General features: G+C 39.8%; 1 protein-coding gene and 1 long non-coding RNA gene across 3 annotated transcripts in view; one reads left to right on the top strand and one right to left on the bottom strand.

Moving 5' to 3' along the window:
• GRM3 (glutamate metabotropic receptor 3) overlaps nucleotides 1-2,293 on the bottom strand; it is a 227,732-nt gene extending 225,439 nt beyond the window's left edge. The window contains exon 1 of one of the 2 annotated variants that reach the window (XM_020903082.2): nucleotides 1,319-2,293. The gene's annotated coding sequence lies outside the window, so the exon portion shown is untranslated. The remainder of the gene's footprint in view (nucleotides 1-1,318) is intronic. The other variant, XM_070470043.1, reaches the window with a different exon arrangement.
• Nucleotides 2,294-5,467: 3,174 nt separating this feature from the next.
• LOC139037075 (uncharacterized) overlaps nucleotides 5,468-20,063 on the top strand; it is a 167,957-nt gene continuing 153,361 nt past the window's right edge. Inside the window, exons 1-2 of the long non-coding RNA XR_011489868.1 lie at nucleotides 5,468-5,531; nucleotides 13,681-13,801. This is a non-coding gene — a long non-coding RNA (uncharacterized lncRNA). The remainder of the gene's footprint in view (nucleotides 5,532-13,680; nucleotides 13,802-20,063) is intronic.

Raw genomic sequence — 20,063 nt, 5'->3', positions numbered from 1 at the left:
GTAGGAAATGTGTAATCCACCAGAGTTTAGGGTCTGTTTTTTGGTCATGCCAATATTACATATGTTTCCAAGAACAATTAGAGTCTAAGTAACAGCCTTAAAATATGTAATCAGATAAACCAAAGCAGACCTAAATTTGAGTAAATGAACAATATTTCTGTACTAATCAATGCTTTTTTCTTCCAAAGAAACACAACATAGCTCTAATAAATAGTTCTAGTTCTAAGATCATGCAGCACAGATAAATTAAGCAGAGAAACTTAAAAGTAAACTACTGCTGAGATCCTTAACTCACAGAAACCTCAACTTTGAATATACTGATATGGAATTATCTTTCTGTATATGTCAAACAGCACTGTTCAAATAGCAGTATAAATAATTTTATTAGCAAATTAGATGAGCTCTTGAGTGCGGATCATTAGAAGTACACAGTTCTATTGTTTGTTATTAAAATTTACAAAGCTTTAAAATACTTAAAAGGCAGGGGCATGTCCCCTTAAGATATCTACCTGACAGTGATACACCTTTGGGAATCCTCTGTGCATGCTAATCCAGGGAAGGAACTAGAAGGAAATCTAAATGAAATCCTTAAGAAACGAGCTTATTGGGTATATTACCTAGTCTATTTCTGGATCCCGCCCTCTCTGAGTTATCTCACTGTCAGATAAGAAAATGGAACAGGACTGACGAAGAGATATGCTCTCAGTCTGGCTCTTTGATTTTGCGCTCAAGCCAAAAGGAGCGGAGGGCATGAGTTAAGCATCCTTGCCAGGCGTGCTTGCAGGAGAGCGAACCTCTGGCAGCACAGCGTCTCCCAGCTGCGACGCGGACCAGCTCCGCTGACCGCTGCCCACCTCGCCTGGCAACCTCCACACCCACATGAAACCGCCTGTGTGGCAGCCAGTCACGGCACGTTTTCCTGTGCACAAAACTGGGGGAACCCCCCCCCTCCCCCCCATAGAAACGTATCCCGGAGCCGAGAGCAGAGCTGGCGGTCGTTGGCTGGTGAGACTGGTCTCTCTGGGGGTCCGTGAGCGCTCGTCAGTCCCTCCACCTCTCCAGCCCTGGGCATCCGATATGCACCCGGAAATCTGCCTCCCTCCCGGAGTCATAGATGCGCGCGTACACACACAAACTCTCATTCACGCACACCCACCTTGCCGCTGCCCCCCACCCTCCCCCGCCCCGGCAGAAAGGTAGAGACCGGTCCGGGCTCTGCCTCAACTTTCCGGGCTGTGCCTGCCCCACGCGGCGCCCGAGCCTCCGCGCCTCCGCTGGGCGCCCTCCAGAGGGACACGTCCTCCTCGGGGCCCCTTACCTCTCACCAACTCCTGGCAGGGACTGGAGCGGACCGCGGTGGCAGCTGCGGCGGCCGAGCCTGTACCCGGGCTCTGGCTCATGGTTGGTCTTCCTCATCCGACACAAAAGAGGTAGCTTGCTGGCTTTGTCCTTTCCCAATCCAAGGGAGAACTTATTTTGCCCCCGAAATGGCCAACTTGTGCGCGCCGCTTCCTGTCACAGTGCCCCCTGCCCCCGCCCCCTCCAGGCTGCGTGCTGGACCTCGGCCCGGTGGCAGAGCATCCAGGCTTCCCAGTCAGTGGGGAGTGGGAGAAGGGAAGGTGGGAGGAGAAGCGAGGGAGGAGGTTGGGAAAAGGGGAGGGGGTGCGGTGGTCTGCCAAGGAGGGGAGGGGAGCAGTTCTCTGCCGAGTGCCTGTCCTTAGGGGCAAACCCACTTCCCAGCTAGGCAGCAACTTTCCTTCACCTTGGCCGGGCTGAAACCTTCGCATCTAATTGGGACTCTCTTGGCAGAGGCACCGACGGTTCTGGCATCCTCTCCTTCTCCTTTTCTTTTGCTCCTTTCTTACCCTCTCGTTTCCCCTTTCCCTCTTCGTTCCCCTTTCTCCCTCCCTTAAAAGGGGTGTATCTGCAGAATCTTCAGGGAGCCAGGGTACCCAGAAGGGAGGATTATTATACAGAAAGCCAGGGCGATTTCGCTGGTGGCTTTACCTCTCTGTTTAAAATCCTGAAGCAGTGCCTGCAAAGGTTGGTGAATTTCGGAGGGGTCGGGTGGAGGGGAATGGGGGCAGCAGGGAGGTCGGCGGCTCTAACTTTGAAGCTCTGCTCGAGCTCGTGGCCTGCGGGAGAACCGGGACTGTCAGCCCTGGAAGAACTCTCCCGAGGTCCCAGTGTAACCGGAGGACCGCATGCTGGAGGAGACAGCGAGCGAGCGAGCTTGGGAGGCCGATGTGCAGCTCTGCCCCACACGCCGCTCAACTGCACATTGAGAGCCCCTGGAGAGGGCTTGTGCAGAACAATCTCTGGGTCAGACAGGAGGGGGACGCTCCTGTTTCCTAGCAACCCTCATCAATCTTCTCGGGATAGCTCCCTCTGAAGGAATTCGATTGGACAGCCCCTGGAGGGAAACCACGCCCCTTCCAAAAATGCTGGGCTGCTGCTTTTTCGCATTCTCCCAAATTTCTTGGGTGGAATAAGATTAGAGGGGAGTGCTGTATAATCTCCCTTCTTATCATCCGATGTTTCTACACCGCCTACTGGCAGCGACCCTCCCTCCCCCACATTAGTTCTTTTCTAGTCCTACTTGTGGTTAGCAGACACAACGTTTTTTACAGAACCTCTTCTTAAAATTAAATAAATAACCTAAAATCGGTGACGTAGGCACAAAAGAGAAAAAGGCACACGGAAATAGCTGTAATAGGCTCCGAGCTGCAAATAAAAAAATCCTAAACGTGAAAATTCCAGGCCTCTTTCTATGTATAATTTCAAAATGAAAATTCACTGTCAATTATTTCCCCACCCTATTATACTAACTTCGTGTTAACCAAGGCCTGAGTTACCTGTATCCAGAGACAATTAAACTTAATGCTTTAATGCTACATTTATTCTTTAATATTTAATGTTGACTTGTTAAACAACTGCCTGCTTTTGTAAGCCAGCCAGAACATTTAGACTACAGAAACAATTTTACCACTGATTCTTTTACAGAGCCAAGGATATTTAAAAAATACTTGTTACTTGTGTATTCCACTGTGAATGTCACTAAAACTAGAAACTTGAATATATTAAAAATTAAAATGTTATTTAATAGTGAAGCTGTAAAAATGTTCGAAGTTATCATTCCAATACCGTTCTTTCTGGACTGCAATAGGAGTGCCCAAATAGAAGAAGAATCACTCTTCCTTTGTACTGCATTGCTATTATCTCACCACAAACACATTTGACTTTCATAAGAGAGAATTTTCACAATGTCTTTCCGATAGATGACTGTACATCAAGGAACAATGACACAACAGTGGAAAAGATAAAGTTGTATATACTGCAGGTCTTCAGATACCCACAGAGCCACGTTGGCATTTTTTTTTTTTCTTCTTCAGACTGTTCCAGAAGATATCTTTTTGCTTTTCTAAGAGTTTATCAGAGTCAGCTGAAATTGAACAAAGAGATGTGATTTTTTAAATTCATTGAAAAAGTAGCTGTGTTTGCATAAAGAAAGCCCTGGTGTATATGCTGAACTGCATTGCCATAGCCTGTATGTAGCCTGTTTAACACACTCAGATTGGTGATGTGTAGAGACTGAAATACTGAAGGAAATTATCAATCTGTTACCAGATCTGCTGTTATGGGACACTTTCCCTTTTTCCTCTCCCACACAAACACAAAGGATTGATGAATGTAAGGGCTTTTCAGCCTGGTGGAAGCATGCTCCATGAATTCAAATCTGTAATTGCCATCAATTCCTAGTTTTGTAACCTTGGGCAAGTCTTTTAAACTCACAGTATCTGGGTTTCATCATCTGTAAAATGTGGATAATAATTTCTCATCCCTCAGAATTATTTTGAGGATTAACAAGTACCATGTTAGCTATGTGCAACTAATTACTAGTTACCACTATTGGTCTCCAGTTTATAGTTTTATTTAACTTAATGGTAACTTAATTGTTGAGCCAAGCATAATGTTTACTTGAAGGCAGTTAGTCTTATACTTTAATTCTTCCTTTTTAATTTAACTTAAATTTATCATTGACTGGGAACACAGCTTTAATTTTTAATATTTATTTGGTGTGAGTGTGTATGTGCATATGTATGTGTATCTTTCCAAGTTCCTTTTAAAAGCGTTAAGGGATGGAAATGAAGTACAATTTCTAGCTAAGTGGCATACCAATTGGGAAATGAAATCTCTCCATTTTCCCCTTCCTCCCCTAAGTATTCTAGCTGGGTTCCAAGTCTAAACAATTCTAGTCCCCTGTTTTAAGCACCTTAGTATAGTATGTTTATGTCCTTTATAAAATTTGTTCAATTCACATATGTGTTTGGACATCTAGACCACTCTTTCTAGTTTATGTTTTTATTAATTAATTTTTTACTAATTCATCTATGTTTATTTGAATGATTAATTGTGATATTCCTTCTTAAGTTGTTTTACAGCCAGTGTTCCAACTTCTGGTAAAATGCCTTTTGAATGTGGCCCATCCTTCATTCAGAAAGAACATTGAGAGTTGATGTGTTGTCATTGTTAATTACAAATAAAAATGCCTTCCATGTCTTCATTTTGATCCAGAGTTGACTCTCACTAACGTTCTTTTTGATGTCAATGTCCATTGATTGGGTCAATTCAGAGATCATTTTCTTTGCTGGCTTCTACTTCCAGTCAACGGTGTGCAGTTATTTTGATTCAAATGTTCGGTGTCCAGTTTGTCTGGAACAGTACTGGCTTAAACCCGGAAGGTTAGTGAGTTCACATTGCTTACTTTGTTTCTGGAAAGTGTGGGGTTTGGGCACTAAATTATGTGAACCCTCCAATCATCTGGCCAGTATCTCCTATATCAGTCTTCCCTCACTCATCTGCCATGTAACTGTTAAATTCCCCTCTGTAACTCTTTTTCCAGAATAGGAGTGACCAGTTCTGGAGGACTAATACACACATCTCTGTAAATGCATAATGCACATATTTAAAATATTAAAGTTTATATCTAATTTGCTCAGAAATATCTTTTTTTTCAACTTCTTTCAAAATGTTTCTCCTTGGATCTTTCAGACATTCTGATTTTAATTACTGTCACACAATATAAAATTTAAAATATTCTAGTCTTAATTTTGATTGGCACTCCAAGGCAAGGGGGTGCCAACTACCCCAGGTGCCAAAGCAGTTTTCAGATGCCCTGTGCTGAGTTTGAATGGAATATCTTTAAGCCATGTGGATTATGAAAGAGTTAAAGTCCAAGAAACTGAGAGAGATAGGAAACTGGAATTGAGAGGGTTTTGGGGGTGCTCTCAACATGCAGGTGGAGGATGGGGGGCAGTTGTGTGTGTTTCCTCACTTCAACTCTAGTGAGGGGTGCTGCTGCTTCAGGGAAACTGTTGCTACGTTCCTCTGGAATTAGGGTGATGTAATAGATTTGCTTTTAACTTCATAGCAGAAAAATATAAAATGCAAGAGACTGGGTGGAGATGTGTTTCCCAGAGGGCTGAAATACAGCTGAACTTGGGAGGGAACTGCTCTGCCATCTATGACAGGTAGAAGGGCTTGCTTTTCTCTGTGTATGTGTATGTGTGTGCGGGTGGTGGTGAGCACAGAACAGGAGGTGTGTTTGCTTGGATTCCAACCAGAAGGGCTTGGCGGGGAAACTTTGAATGCCCCTCAGACAGTCCGTGAAGGGCATGGGGCTGTGTGCTGTGCCTCGCCGCTCAGTCGTGTCCGACTCTTTGTGACCCCATGGGCTGTGGCCCGCCAGGCTCCTCTGTCCATGGGGCCTCTCCAAGCAAAAATACTGGAGTGGGTTGCCTTGCCCTCCTCCCTGGGATGAACCCAGGTCTTCTGCCTTGCAGGCGGGTTCTTTACATTCTGACCCACCAGGGAAGTGTGGCCCTGTGGTTGTGCTCAAAGGTGCCTCGTTGAAGGGTGAGAAAGAACTGCTGACCTGGTGCTTATGTGTGTGGCTGCATCAACCTGGTCGGGGGGTTGCTTTTTTTGTAATTCATCAGTCTGGACGAGACACCATTTCCTAATTCACATACAGTGGGCTAGGTGAAATCTGAAAGGTAACGTATAGACAGCCAGGGGCTTGAAGTAGGGTAGTAACTCTCCAGTCACGAAAGCCTCACCAGAAGCAGGTCATACTTTGCAATCAGAAATCCTCTGGATCCAAGGGTCTTCACAGAACTGAGTAAAAGGAGATTAGAAAAGACAGCTTTGAGTGCCTACTAAACCCAGGAAAAAGCAATGCTAAATGAGAGCAGTTCACACAGGACTTTTCTTATCCTGCCATGTCTTCTGTCTCTGACCTGTTGGACTCATCTCCTGATTGAGGTGGAGGGAGGTTGAGGGTGTAGAACTGGCTGAGCAGGGAAGAGGCAGCCTGCCAGCTCCCACAGCAGGCTTCCCCGGCTCCTCCTGCTGCTCTTCAAGGCTGGGGGAGGGGAGAAACTTTAACCCAGATGGACATCAGAATTTTGATCATTATATAGAACCTAATTCTATGTGAGTTTACTGGATTGTTGTTATTGTTCTTTGTCTTTTGGTTCTAAAGTGAAGGAAGCAATTTTTATCTATGAACAATCTAGAAGTCAAGGCACTGGCTTTCAATTACATCCAAAGGGATAGAGAAGAATAAGCTCTATAGGCAAGAAATGCAAGGGCAGCAGTGAGAAAAGAATAAATTTGTTTTTGTGGTACTTTATGAAACTCACTTTGTAGGTATATAAATGATCTGAGCAGTGCTTTGGATTCTTTTGCATTTTCATCCCTGACTTTCACAAGGGAAAAAGAAAATAAATAATTCTTGGATATTTACTGTATGTTTTGCTTTTATCCTTCATATGGTATAGTTAATAGCTGAAGTGATGTTCTAAACTTAATTGTTCAAATATTAAAATATCCGTCACCCACAAGTAGCTTCTTTGGAATACTTTAATTTTTAGAATAATTATTAATAAAAATAAATAATTAGACATAACTATTAATAAAAATATTAGATTCTTTGAAAATACTCATCAAAAGAAATTGAAGTGCTTATTTATTTGTCTTCTTTATTAAATTGGAAGTTTCACTGATAGTACTTAAGGAAATGATGAGTGTGTGGAGGGTAGGGGCTCAGAGAAATCTTCCTTAGTAGGCGTTTGTTGAATGAATGCATTAACCTTTAAAGATTAAAAGATCATATTGACTTCAAAGGTTGAGTAAACCGAGTCCTGGATATAGCATGTATTCCCAAATTTCTATGTAAGAGGAGTTTAGAATTGTTAATCTGGTTTATTGTTAATTTGCTTCACTCTCTTTAAGAGGGGAGTGATGTTCATGCAATCACTTTTCTGTCTGAAATTCTTAAAACTTATTGACATGTTGTAAAGCTTAATAGGCATCTGATCTATAAAAGGATTAAAATGATTGGAAGATCTTTCTAGAGGTTTTGTCTCCATTCTGTATTCATGTCAAGCAAATTGTTCTTAGATTTGAAGTGAAGTGAAAGTCACTCAGTCATGTCCTACTGTTTGCAATCCCATGGACTTTACAGTCCACGGAATTCTCCAGGCCAGAATACTGGGGTGGGTAGCCTTTCCCTTTTCCAGGGGATCTTCCCAACCCAGGAATTGAACCCAGGTCTCCTGTATTGCAGGCAGATTCTTTTAGGTCTTTTTAAAATTAATTTTTTGGAGGTGAGCAAGGATAATATGGTGATGAAAATTATGAGCTTTATAGCTCTTGGCATAGCCACTGCTCAGAGGAGTTAATTTATATAGATTATGTGTGGTTAGAATCGCTGTTTTTACTTTGGACTCATGCCTCTGGTCTCAGTAAATGATGCAGAGCATAAATGCTAAAGGGGTTCAGAAGAAGGAAAAGTGCGTGAATGGATTTACCTTTTTACCTGTAAATTTTATCCCAGAGATTTTGGCAAAGGTTTGCGTTGTACATTGTTAGATAAAACATACAGTGATATTATTGGTTTTGGTCTTTTGTTGATTATTTCTTTCCTGAAAATTCATACCTACCCATTTTTCAATACCTGGAAGAGATGACATACTGAGTGGGTCATCCCTAAGTCAGCCATTTGATTCAGAGCAGGATCCAATTAGTTACAGGTATATGTATGTTATTGGAGTAGGAAATGGCAACCCACTCCAGTATCTTGCCTGAAAAATGCCATGGACAGAGGAGTCTGGCAGGCTACAGTCCATCGGGTAGCAAAAAGTCAGACACAACTGAGCAACTTACGCATGCATATGTATGTATGTAATCAAATAATGTTCATTGGAGACTTGCTGTTCAGTTGCTCAGTTATGTCCGACTCTTTTGACCCCATAGACTGCAGCTTATCATGCTTCCCTGTCCTTCAGTGTCTTCTGGAGTTTGCTCAAATTCATTACCATCAGGTCGATGATACCATCCAACAATCTCATCCTCTGTCTCTCCCTTCTCCTCCTGCTCTCAATCTTTCCTAGCATCAGGGTCTTTTCCAATGAGTCAGCTCTTTCCGTCAGGTGGCCACATTATTAAAGCTTCAGTTTCAGCATTGATCCTTTCAATGAATATTCAGGGTTGATTTCCTTTAGGATTGACTGGGATGATCTTGCAATTCAAGGGAATCTCAAGAGTCTTCTCCAGCACCACAATTTGAAAACATAAATTTTTCAGTGCTCAGCCTTCTTTATGATCCAACTCTCACATCTGTACATGACATTGGAGACTATCACGTGCCAAACACTCTGCAAAGTGTCTTGGATACCAAAGATAGAAAGAAGTAGGGACCTTGCCCTTGAAGATTTTAGTTCTGATAATGGTGAACAGAAGTGTCAACAAGTCATTAAAAACATATGATAGAATAGATAAGGAAGGTCCTTTAGGAAGAAGAGTGACCTTATGAAAGTGGCCACTATATGCTAATCAAGATAAAGTTCCTGACCTCATGTCCTTTGAATATAATGACCCACGGCAAGAGCTTATTGTTATATAAATTTAGCACTTCAAGGCTTAACTTTGAAATACATATGTGTGAGAAGGGGACGCATATCAGTTAGAAATGCTTTTTGGCAGCAATTAACACATAGCCCAGCAAACAATGGATTCAGCAAATAGTGCTGTCCTAGTTTATTTTCTCATTATCAAGACTGTAGAAATAGGCAGTTTTTGTATTGGTTAAGTGGCTTAGTATTGTGAGAGCCAGCATTTCTCTTTTCCTTCATGTTGCAGTATTGCTGCTCCAGCTCCAGCTGTCACATCACTTATTCAGGAGGCAAGAATAAGCAGGATCAAAGCATAAGCTGTATTTACCCTGGGTATCTGGGATGCATGATCTTTCTCAAAACCACATAGTAAAGAAAAAGAAATAAAAGGATTTCAGATTGGAAAAGAAGTAATACTCTCACTGTTTGCAGACAAAGTATACTATACATATAAAATGCTAGAGATACTATCAGAAAATTATGTCTGATCAGTGAATTTAGTAAAGTTGCAGGATACAAAATCAATTCACAGAAATCACTTGCATGCCTGTACACTAACAATGAAAAATCAGAAAGAGAAATTAAGGAATCAACCCCATTTACCATTGCAACAAAAGGAATAAAATACCTAGGAATAAATCTATGTAAGAAGACAAAATAGCTGTATAATAAGACACTGCTGAAAAAAATCAAAGGCAACATAGATATTTCATGTCCCTAGGTTGGGAGAATCAATACTGTGAAAATGACTATACTACCAAATGCAATCTATAAATTCAAGGTAATACCTATCAAATTGCTAATGGCATTTCTCACAAAACTAGAATAAAATATTTCAGAATTTGTATGGACGCACAAAAGACCAAGAATAGCCAAAGCAATCTTGAGAAAGAAGAATGGAGCTGGAGGTATCAACCTTCCTGACTTCAGGCTATACTACAAAACTACAGTCATCAAGACAGTATGGTACTGATATAAAAAGAGAAATATAGAACAATGGAACAAGATAGCCCAGAGATAAACCCATGTACCTATGGGCACCTTATTTTTGACAGAGGAGGTAAGAATATACAATAGGGCAAAGATAGTTTCTTCAATAAGTGGTGCTGGGAAAACTGGATAGCTACATGTAAAAGAATGAAATTAGAACACTCCCTAACACCATACACAAAGATAAACTCAAAATGAATTAAAGACCTAAATGAAAGGCTGGATGCTATACAACTCTTTATAGGCAGAACACTCTATGACATAAATCACATCAAGATCCTCTATGACCCACCTCCTAGAGTAATGGAAATAAAAATAAAAATAAATTGGGCCTAATTAAACTTAAAAGCTTTTGTACAGCAAAGAAAACCATAAACAAGGTAAAAAGACAACCCTCAGAATGGTATAAAATAATAGCAATGGGATAGATGACAAAGGATTAATTTCCAAACTGTACGAGCAGCTCATGCAACCTAATACCAGAAAAACAAACAACCCAGGCAAAATGTGGACAAGACCTAAACAGACATTTCTCCAAAAAAGACATACAGATGGCCAATAAACTCATGAAAAGATGCTCAACATTGCTCATTATTAGAGAAAGGTAAATCAAAACTACAATGAGATATTACTTTACACCAGTCAGAATGGCCATCATCAAAAAATCTACAAATAATAAATTCTGGAGAGGATGTGGAGGAAGAGAATGCTCTTGCACTGTTGGTGAGAATATGAATTGATTCAGCCATTATGGAAGACAGAGTAGAGATTCCTTAAAAACTAGGAATAAAATTACCATGTGACTCAGCAATCCCACTACTGGGCATATACCCTGAGAAAACCATTATTGAAAAAGACACATGTACCACAGTGTTCATTGCAGCTCTGTTTACAATATCTAGGACATGTAAGCAACTTAGATGTCCACTGACAGATGAATGAATAAAAATGTTGTGGTACATAAACACAATGGAATATTACTCAGCCGTAAGAGGAACAGTGCCAGCCAGGTGGAGGAAACTAGGGCCTGTTATACAGAGTGAAGTGAGTCAGAAAGAGAAAAACATATATCATATATTAACACACACATATGAAATTGAGAAAGATGATACTGACAAACCTATTTGCAGGACAGCATTGGAGATGCAGACGTAGAGAACAGATTCATGGACACAGTGTGGCGGGGGAAGAAGGTGATGAGATGAATGGACAGGGTAGCATGGAAACACATACACTGCCATATGTAAAATAGATAGCCAGAGGGAATTTGCTGAATGACTCAGGGTACTCAACCTGGGGCTCTGTGACAACCTAGACGGGTGGGATGGGGTGGGAGGTGGGAAGGCTCAAGAGGGAGGGGACATATGTATACCTGTGGCTGATTCATGTTGATGTAGAGCAGAAACCAACATAACATTGTAAACTAACTGGAGTGGGTAGCCTATCCCTTCTCCAGGGGATTTTCCCGACCCAGGATTTGAACCAGAGTCTCCTGCATCGCAGGCAGATTCTTTACCAACTGAGTTACCAGGGAAGCCCCATCCTTCAGTTAAAAATAAATAAATTTTAAAAACATAACAATATTATCATTTATGTCTAACTGGCCAGACCTTTCCATATGACTGCCCCTAGCTACATAGTAGGTTCGAAACACGCAATTTGCTTTTCTAGCTTCTTTAGTGTAAGGTATCAAGAAAGAGGGTGAATGGAGCTGGCAACTGAGTCAGCTGGTCTAAAGTGTCTAACTTGGGGAGTAATCTCACTGTTTCCCTCTTAAATCATTTCTATGCTAGAGATACTGTTCCAGTCTGTAGTCAAATTTAAAAAAAAATTATTTAAGTGTATTTACAGTGTTGTGTTCATTTCTATCATACAGCAAAGAAAGTCCATTATACATATATATGTACTCTTTCTTATTCTATTCCATTATAGTTTTTCACTGGATGTTATATATGGTTCTCTGTTATATATAGTAGGACCTTGTTGTTTATCCCTCCTATATATAATAGTTTGCCTCTGCTACTCCCAAACTCCTAATCATTCAAGTCTAATTTTGACTTGAAATCGGGGGACATAAATAGATCTGTCATGGAAGGGGAAATTTTTATAGTTAATTGAGAGGATTCACTCCTTGTTCTTTTATTGGCTGTGGCCAAGTGACTATATAGGATCAAGGTCAAGTGTAGTTCCTGTTATTAATTATATTAACATCTGGCTCATGCTTTGTCTGAAAGCAATATGGATCATTTAATACTCTTAGAGCTTAAAAGTATGTTTCCTTTTAAAGGAAATGCTAAGTTGCAATGCAAACTATTTGTATCGATAGGTATAAGCACAAATTCCAAACAATGATGCCCTTAACATCTCCTTATTTGGAAGACTGTTCAGTAAAGAGTAAATGCATTTTCAAGTATGCAAAAAAAAAGTGGATCCTCAAGCATGAATGTTGTGCAGAGATATCCCTCTAGTGGTTCTATTCTGGGGACTCATTTAATAATATTTACTGAGGGCCTGCTCCATGCCAGGCAGTGTGCTATCTGCTAGGTGTGAGGATAGATTAGTTCAATATAGCTCTGGATGTTACGGAGCATACAGCCAGAAAAATGCTTTCAATCAATATAAGCTTTATTTTTAGGAATGTTCCAACCAGAACCCTTATGACCATGGGAGATGTCACAAGCTCTCAGTATCATATTTCAGGTTATTTTACTCTGATCCACAATATTCTGCTTTTAAATTTGTTTCAACTTGCTACTTTGGAAAAGTACTTTTCATTAAAAACAAAAGCAAACAAACGAAAAGTCTCTTCCTCTGTCTTTATATTTCCTCCTTTAACCTTTTATATGTTTGAGCAATATCTAATAACTTCTCTAGGTTTATAAGTGTTTTTTAATGTGAAAGTCAATGGGCCTATTGGGAAATCTTTTCATAAGAAAAACCATGTCCATTTCAATTAGAATTATTTTGACCTGATCTAGTGTAAGGACACTGTAAAAGAGGAAAGATTCTCTTTTTAGGTGGGGATACCACAAAATGGCAATGCAAGATGTAAAGATTTGCTGTCATTTCTAGCCCAGAATGTAATAAAATTAATTCAAGATTGCAGGAAATTTTTTTCTCAGGCTAAACATATTTTGCTGAAATTATTGAGTCAAAACCTTAATAAGGCAGCTGTTTTTATCTTCTAGTTTGGTTTGGTAGTGGAGACTCCGTCACTGAGGGCATGACATTTCAATTAGAAGTTATGTCAAACTAGTAGTAGCAACTGCCCATAAAATCCATTCTGTTCAAATGAGAATCTCTTAGCCTGAGAAGGAAAGTTGGATTAAAGTTTTGGAGGAAACGCTTATTAAAATTACATGGTAGTCACAATTCTTTACTTTTGTGATCCATTATTTTTCCTAAAGCATAATTATTTTGATTCTAAAAGTTGTAGAATTCATGTACTCTTATTAGTTGCAATGATTAGAATGTAGTGGAAAGTTGTGGTTCTTAAGGTTTGCAGGGAAGAAGGGCAAATCCCTTTTTGTACCTTAAGTGAAGTATTTTTTGTTCCTTGGAGTATTGCTCAAGTAATAAAGTTGCTCTTGCCCATCTATTCTCTAATAGTATGTTTCCTAAATGGATGTTCCAGGAATATGAATAGATCAGAGAATAGTTGAATAAGAACAATGAAAGGCTTACCAAGAAGTCAGCTGATTGAGTGCTTCTCAAACTTTCTTTTTCTGCGCAGAACTCATGATGATCTTCCAGCTGGCTGTCATTCTCGAAGGTGTATCTCACATTATTATGAATTCTGTTGTCTGCTGTAACTCAACTTCTTTTTCTTCCACTGAAGAACTATTAGAATGCGGGTGAGTATTGGAATGAACTATTGAGTATTTTACTATTCCAAATACTGAATTCTCCATAATGAATGTTGGAATGAGTTATTGGAATGCAGGTGAGAAGGAATGACTATTCTAGGAGTGCCCTTGTATCTCTTCTGGTTGACATACAAAGTAAAACATTCAGAAGCCTTGTCACTTTATCATAGGATAGAAACTATTGACCTCTTTTACTTTCTGTCTTGCAGAAATAGTCCTGGTGAATCGGTGAATCTCATTGATTTATAATGTTGTGTTAGTTTCTGTTGTACAGCAAAAGTGATTTAGTTTTGTGTATATATGTGTGTGTGTGTGTGTATATATATATTCCTTTCCATTATGGTTTATTACAGGATGTTGAATATAGTTTCCTATGCTATATAGTAGGGTTTCCCTGATAATTCATTTGGTAAAGAATCCACCTGCAATTCAGGAGACCCCAGTTCGATTCCTGGACCAGGAAGATCCACTGGGAAAGGGATAGGCTACCCACTCCAGTATTCTTGGGCTTCCCTTGTGGCTTAACTGGTAAAGAATCTGCCTGCAATGTGGGAGACCTGGCTTTGATCCCAGGGTTGGGAAGATGCCCTGGAGAAGGAAAAGGCTACTGTTTAACTATAATATTCCTTTCAATTATGATTTATTAAGGATATTGAATATAGTTCCCTATGCTGTATGGTAGGACCTCATTGCTTAAACATTCTATATATAATAGTTTGCATCAGCTAATCCCAAATATAAACATTTTCCCCTTGACCAGCACTTTTGGGTTTTTGAAATGCTTTCATGTCTAGAAAACTTATTGAGTTTTTTTTAAGCTACTGCCCATATTTTCTGGATGAAGAATCTAAGGCAGAGAAAAAGTTAACTGACTTATTCTAGGTCACACAGTAAGTAAGCAGTAAAGTCAGAACCTTAATCAAGCTAATGGATTTTAAATCCAGTATGTATTCTGAGATCCTATCTTGCCTCTCCTTATTCCTTTTCAATGAATGTTGCCTTTCTGCTTCTCCCATTTTACCACAAACCACCCTGTGCTTACCGGTGGTCTACATGTAGGTTGTTCCTTATATACCTAAACTTCATTTCCCTTCAAAATTCTGTGTAGTTTTTCTTTTTACCTTTCACAGAGCTTTCATCTGTAGTAGCTTTGCCATTTGTAAAAAATGTTAGCAAATAAACTGTCCCTACTAAGGGCTTTAGCCTGGTAATGATTTTCTCTCCCAGGTAAGTTTTCACTTTAAGGAGTAATAGCATGATTGAAAGTTTCAGGTAATTTGAAAATTAATAAGATTATGTACCTATTATGACTGTAATGATTGGGAGTATGTGGTGATTGATCTCTATATGAATTAAAATTAAAGAAGCCAAAATTTTAAGAGAATTTTTTGGTTATTATCTGTGATCTCCTCCTTCCTCCATGATCCAGTCAACTTCGTAATGAACTATGAGGAAAGGTACCATGTCTTCTTGTTCAGTGTTCTTTGCCTGGAATATAGCACAGTGCATGGAACATACTTGTTGAATGAATGAATTTCAGCAATATTGCCAACAATCTGCTTGATGATAACCATAGAAGGAAGATGTATGACATATAAAAACTGATATTATGATAATGTAATTATAAAACATGTGATTCTCAGAGGTGAGATTAATTAGGTGTGTTTGGTAAGACTGACTAAATTATGCTGCAGTAATAACAATCCCTGAATCTTACTGGTTTATGACAATACTCATAGTACATGATTTTTGAAGGTTGACTAGGGGCTCTGTTTCATATTGTCCTCACTCTGGGATCCAAGCTGGTGGAGCAGCCACTCACCCTATGGAACCCTGTCGGTTGTGGCAAAGGGATAGAAAGAGCTCGAGGGTCCCACATCAATATTTAAATGTACTGACCGGCAAGAGACACACATAAATTTTATTCACAGCTAAGCGGGCAGAAGTAATCCCAGAAACCATAAGGGGGCAGAGATGTGATTCTACTCCATGTCCACAAGGCAGAGGACCTGAAAGAGATGGGAACTGCACTAATCATTACCATACTGGAAAACAGTATTCATCTCGTGTGTAAGCTGTATCTGTAGTGTGTATTTTCCCATAGCAAAAATTAAGTATTTCTGTTTTTGACAATTTTCTATGGATTGGGCATTGTTCCAGTGATTTGCATACATTTCCTTCTAATTCATACAACAGTCATGAGAGGGAGCAAGTATTATTACTTTATATAGATGAAGAAGCTGAAGTGAACTGAAGTGAGCATCTGCCTGTTTAATGAGTAGTGGGGTTCATGTTAGAGCTCAGGTCTTCCGGACTCCACAGATGATGCCCTCGACAGTCATGCAGTATTGTTTTTCTATAATACATATATGTTTGCTTTCGGTGGTCATTTTCACCAGATTCCTGAATGTCCCTTTATCCATAATGCTGAGCTAGCATGCTTCTGGTCAACTGAAAGTTGAAAATCAACACTCTGTCCTTGCTACCGAGACTAAAACTGTAATATTTCTGATTTAAAAGGAGAATTACCATGAGACCATTCAGATAAACGAACAGTCAAGATTGATTAAACTCATTAGACCAATTGTGTTATTCTGATAAAATCAAGTTCTAGATCCTGTTTCTATTGATTGTTTAAAATGCTGGGTCAATGCTTGAAAATTGCAAATGATAGCCCTGACGTATTTACTGTGCTCTAATTATTCTCTTAAAATTGAAACTGCCCTGTGGAAATATTATTTCCAGTCTTTCAAAATAAATATTACCTTGATACTTAGATTTCTTTTTTTCCTGCAGAACTTGTCTTCTGTGAAGGACAAGTATTTTTTTTTTTTTTCTGTATGAAAAGTTTTCAAGATTACTTTTGGCATCATCTTTCACACTATTGCAGATTCTTTGAAACAGAACATTAATTTTTGGTTGAGTGAGGGCATCTCTTTCCTCCGTGTCTCATATTTCCAGACCTTTATGAGCTGGGATAGCTGTGCCTGGCCTCTTTTCCCCTTCCTTGTGGCTCCTTAGTGGGGGAGTCAACCATCGTATTCACGTGTAGGGAACACAGACAGCATAACCACGTCCCCTTTACTTTTTGTGGCATCTGCCAGCTTGTAGAGATCCAGTTGTCATGTTTCTTCAATTCTGAGACACATTATTAAAAATATTTATTTTTAAATTGAAGGATAATTGCTTTACAGAGGTTTTTTTTGCTTGTTTTCTGTCAGACATCAACAAGTATCAGCCATGGGAACACTCATGTTCCTCTCCCATCTCCCTCCCCATCCCATCCTTCTAGATTGTCACAGAGTCCCTGGTTGAGTTCCCTGAGTCATAGGGCAAGTTCCCAGTGGCTGTTTTACACCAGTGGTGGTGTAAGTTTCCATGGTACTTTCTCCATGCATCTCACCCTCTCCCTCCTCCCCTCCCACCAAGTCCATAAGTCTGTTCTCTCTGTAAGACACATTTTAAAAACAACGAATTTTATTGAGGTATAGTTGATTTACAGTGTTGTGATAGTTTCTGCTGTACTGCAAAATGATTCAGTTATACATGCATGTATAAACATACATTCTTTTTCGTATTCTTTCCCATTATGGTTTACCTTGGAATATTGAATATAGTTCCCTATACAGTAGGACCTTGTTTGTCATTCTATGAACAGTAGTTTGCATCTGCTAATCCCAAACTCCAATCTATGCTTCCCCTCCCCCTTGGTAAACACAAGTCTGTTCTCTATGCCAAGACACACTTTTAAAATAACTCAGCATCTCTAAATAAACATATATCTTATGACTAATGGCAGGTCCTAGTTTAAATGATAGGCAGGGTTCATTTCTTCCTTAGGAGTGCAAAAGATAATGGCATGCTTTACACATTTTTCATTAGATGAATATGGTATTCAGTTTTCCTCTCTAACATATGGTAGACAGCCTGACCATGGGGTGCAGTGTTAGGAATTCACTGTGACTGCACATGTAAGTCATTACCCCAACAGTTTCCTTAGTCATAAAGGCGATGTCGCCATCCTCCTAACATTGTAATCAGTTCTCATTTGGTTTTGAACTTCAGTAAGGGGAGAGGAATGTTACATATTCAACATGCGAGCCTCTGAATCTTGTATATTGGATCAGACACCTTGATAACAGGTCAGGAATAAAAGTTGGGGAGAAGGGGATTGTGGAGGTGGAGGTACATTACCAAAGCCAGACCCTAAAACAATCCAAGAGGGTTCTGGCTCCCAAGCAGCGGTAGAGGTGGAAGTCATGGTTTTTTGACTTTGGTGGGTAGTAACTCTCTATAGCACAACATATGGCTGGTTTTTTTTTTTTTTTAATCATTTTATTATTGGCTTTTAACTCATGCTCCCTGGGTGGGTGGCATTAGGCCTCAGGCTTTGGTAAATTGGCCAGGTGGGATTTTGACTTTGATGGGTCACTGAAGCGCATAACTTTGTCCTAGGAAAGTGACAGTTTTTATTCAGGCAAGGCTATGAGAACCTGTGCCTTAGATGCAGTTGGGCAGTGCAGGTGACTTTAGCCTTCTTGGATATAGATGCCTTTAGGTAAGACTGTGACAGTAAGACCTTGAGATTCATAGGCACAGCTTGGCCGAATAATTTCAGGTGGAGCGAAGTTTAGTCCTTTTGGACCTTGAAAGGAGTAATGATATTTGTGGCTTTAAGACTGCAATATGGCTGAATTTTGCAGATTCTACAGGACTCTGCGAGGTTCTAGTTCTGCACTATTTGTACCAGGGCTGTTGTGAGCAGTGCTAGACCAGCTGATGCACATTCTGCTCATCCTTATGTCACTTGCCTGCAAGGCCAATACATAAATGTATAGCAGGAACAAACTATGTGGCCTCGAGTTGGCTTGAGACTTGTTAACTGAATAAACTTTCACTGTGGAACCTGTTTTCACAGACCCAAACTATGGGTTTTCCCCGGAAAGTGTGGTAGATTTTTATGAATGAATAACTGAAAATGAATGGGAACTCTTTTCATGAAGAGAATATGATATTCTCCTGGAACATGGTAATGATATAACTCAAAGTTAAGTTGTTGCAAACCCACTAAGAAGGCAATTGAAAGTTATACCTTTTAACAGTAGGAAAATTAAGTTTTACCAGTCAATTAAGAAGCAACTGGAGGTGGTACATATATACAATGGAATACCACTGGACCACAAAATGGAATGAAATTGGGTCATTTGTAGAGATGAGGATGGACTTAGAGACTGTTATACAGAGTGAAGTAAGTCAGAGAAAGGCAAATATCATATATTAATGCATATATGTGGAATCTAGAAAAATGATATAGATGATCTTATTTGCAAAGCACAAATAGAGACACAGACATAGAGAATGGATCTATAGATACCAAGGGGGAAGTGGTGTTGGGAGGAATTAGCAGATTGAGATGGGCACATATGTACTCCTGACACTATGCATAAAACAGACTATGAGAACATAACTGTTTCGCAGAGACGTCTACCTAGCACACTGCGGTGACCTGGATGAGGAGAGAGTCAAAGGGAGGGGTTATATGTATATCTTGCTATACAGTAGGAACTGACACAACATTGTAAAGTAACTCTGACAAAAAAATAATTACAAAATGAAAAGGAACTGGAATGATTAGCTAAAAACAAAATAAAGGAAGTCTGGCTTAGTGAGTTGGAGAAAGAGAGTTGCTTATTAGAAAAGTTGTATTTTAGCTCACAGACTAGACAGATGTGAAGGGAAAAATGAGATCGTAAGGGCCAGGGGAGTCAGATATAAAAGGGAAAGAACTGAACCTGCACTTAATTGCTCTGAAGAAGGTAAAGGCAAGATATTGGTTTAGTTGGTACTAGGACAGAAAAGGTGACTGGGACTCAAAGAATTCTGACAGAAAGAGAATAGCAGGATTAAATAACTATGCTGGAAGGAACTAGGATCCAAATGACTATGGAGAAGAATTTCTTAAAGCTGAAGATAGAGAATTCCTTGTAAGAATATTTGCGTCATTATACCTGGAAGACCAGGATGACTATGCCATTTGGTTATAAGGAAATTTGGACACATTTACAAGGAGGAACTTAGGAATATTAGTGCAGAATACTCAAACCATTATGAATTATTACAAGGGGAAGTCAGGTATTCTCTTTGTCCTGAGGGAACATACTTGAGATTTATGGAATTCATATTCTGTAGGAAGTCACAACATAGATGAGATGCATAGAACAATAGATTGTGGTTTTGACTATATGTCCGT

This window comes from Odocoileus virginianus, chromosome 1 (assembly GCF_023699985.2).
Source record: "Odocoileus virginianus isolate 20LAN1187 ecotype Illinois chromosome 1, Ovbor_1.2, whole genome shotgun sequence".
NCBI classification, from domain to species: Eukaryota; Metazoa; Chordata; class Mammalia; order Artiodactyla; family Cervidae; genus Odocoileus; species Odocoileus virginianus.
The sequence above is the reverse complement of the archived record's forward strand: the minus strand, read 5'-3'. Positions and strand labels throughout refer to the sequence as shown.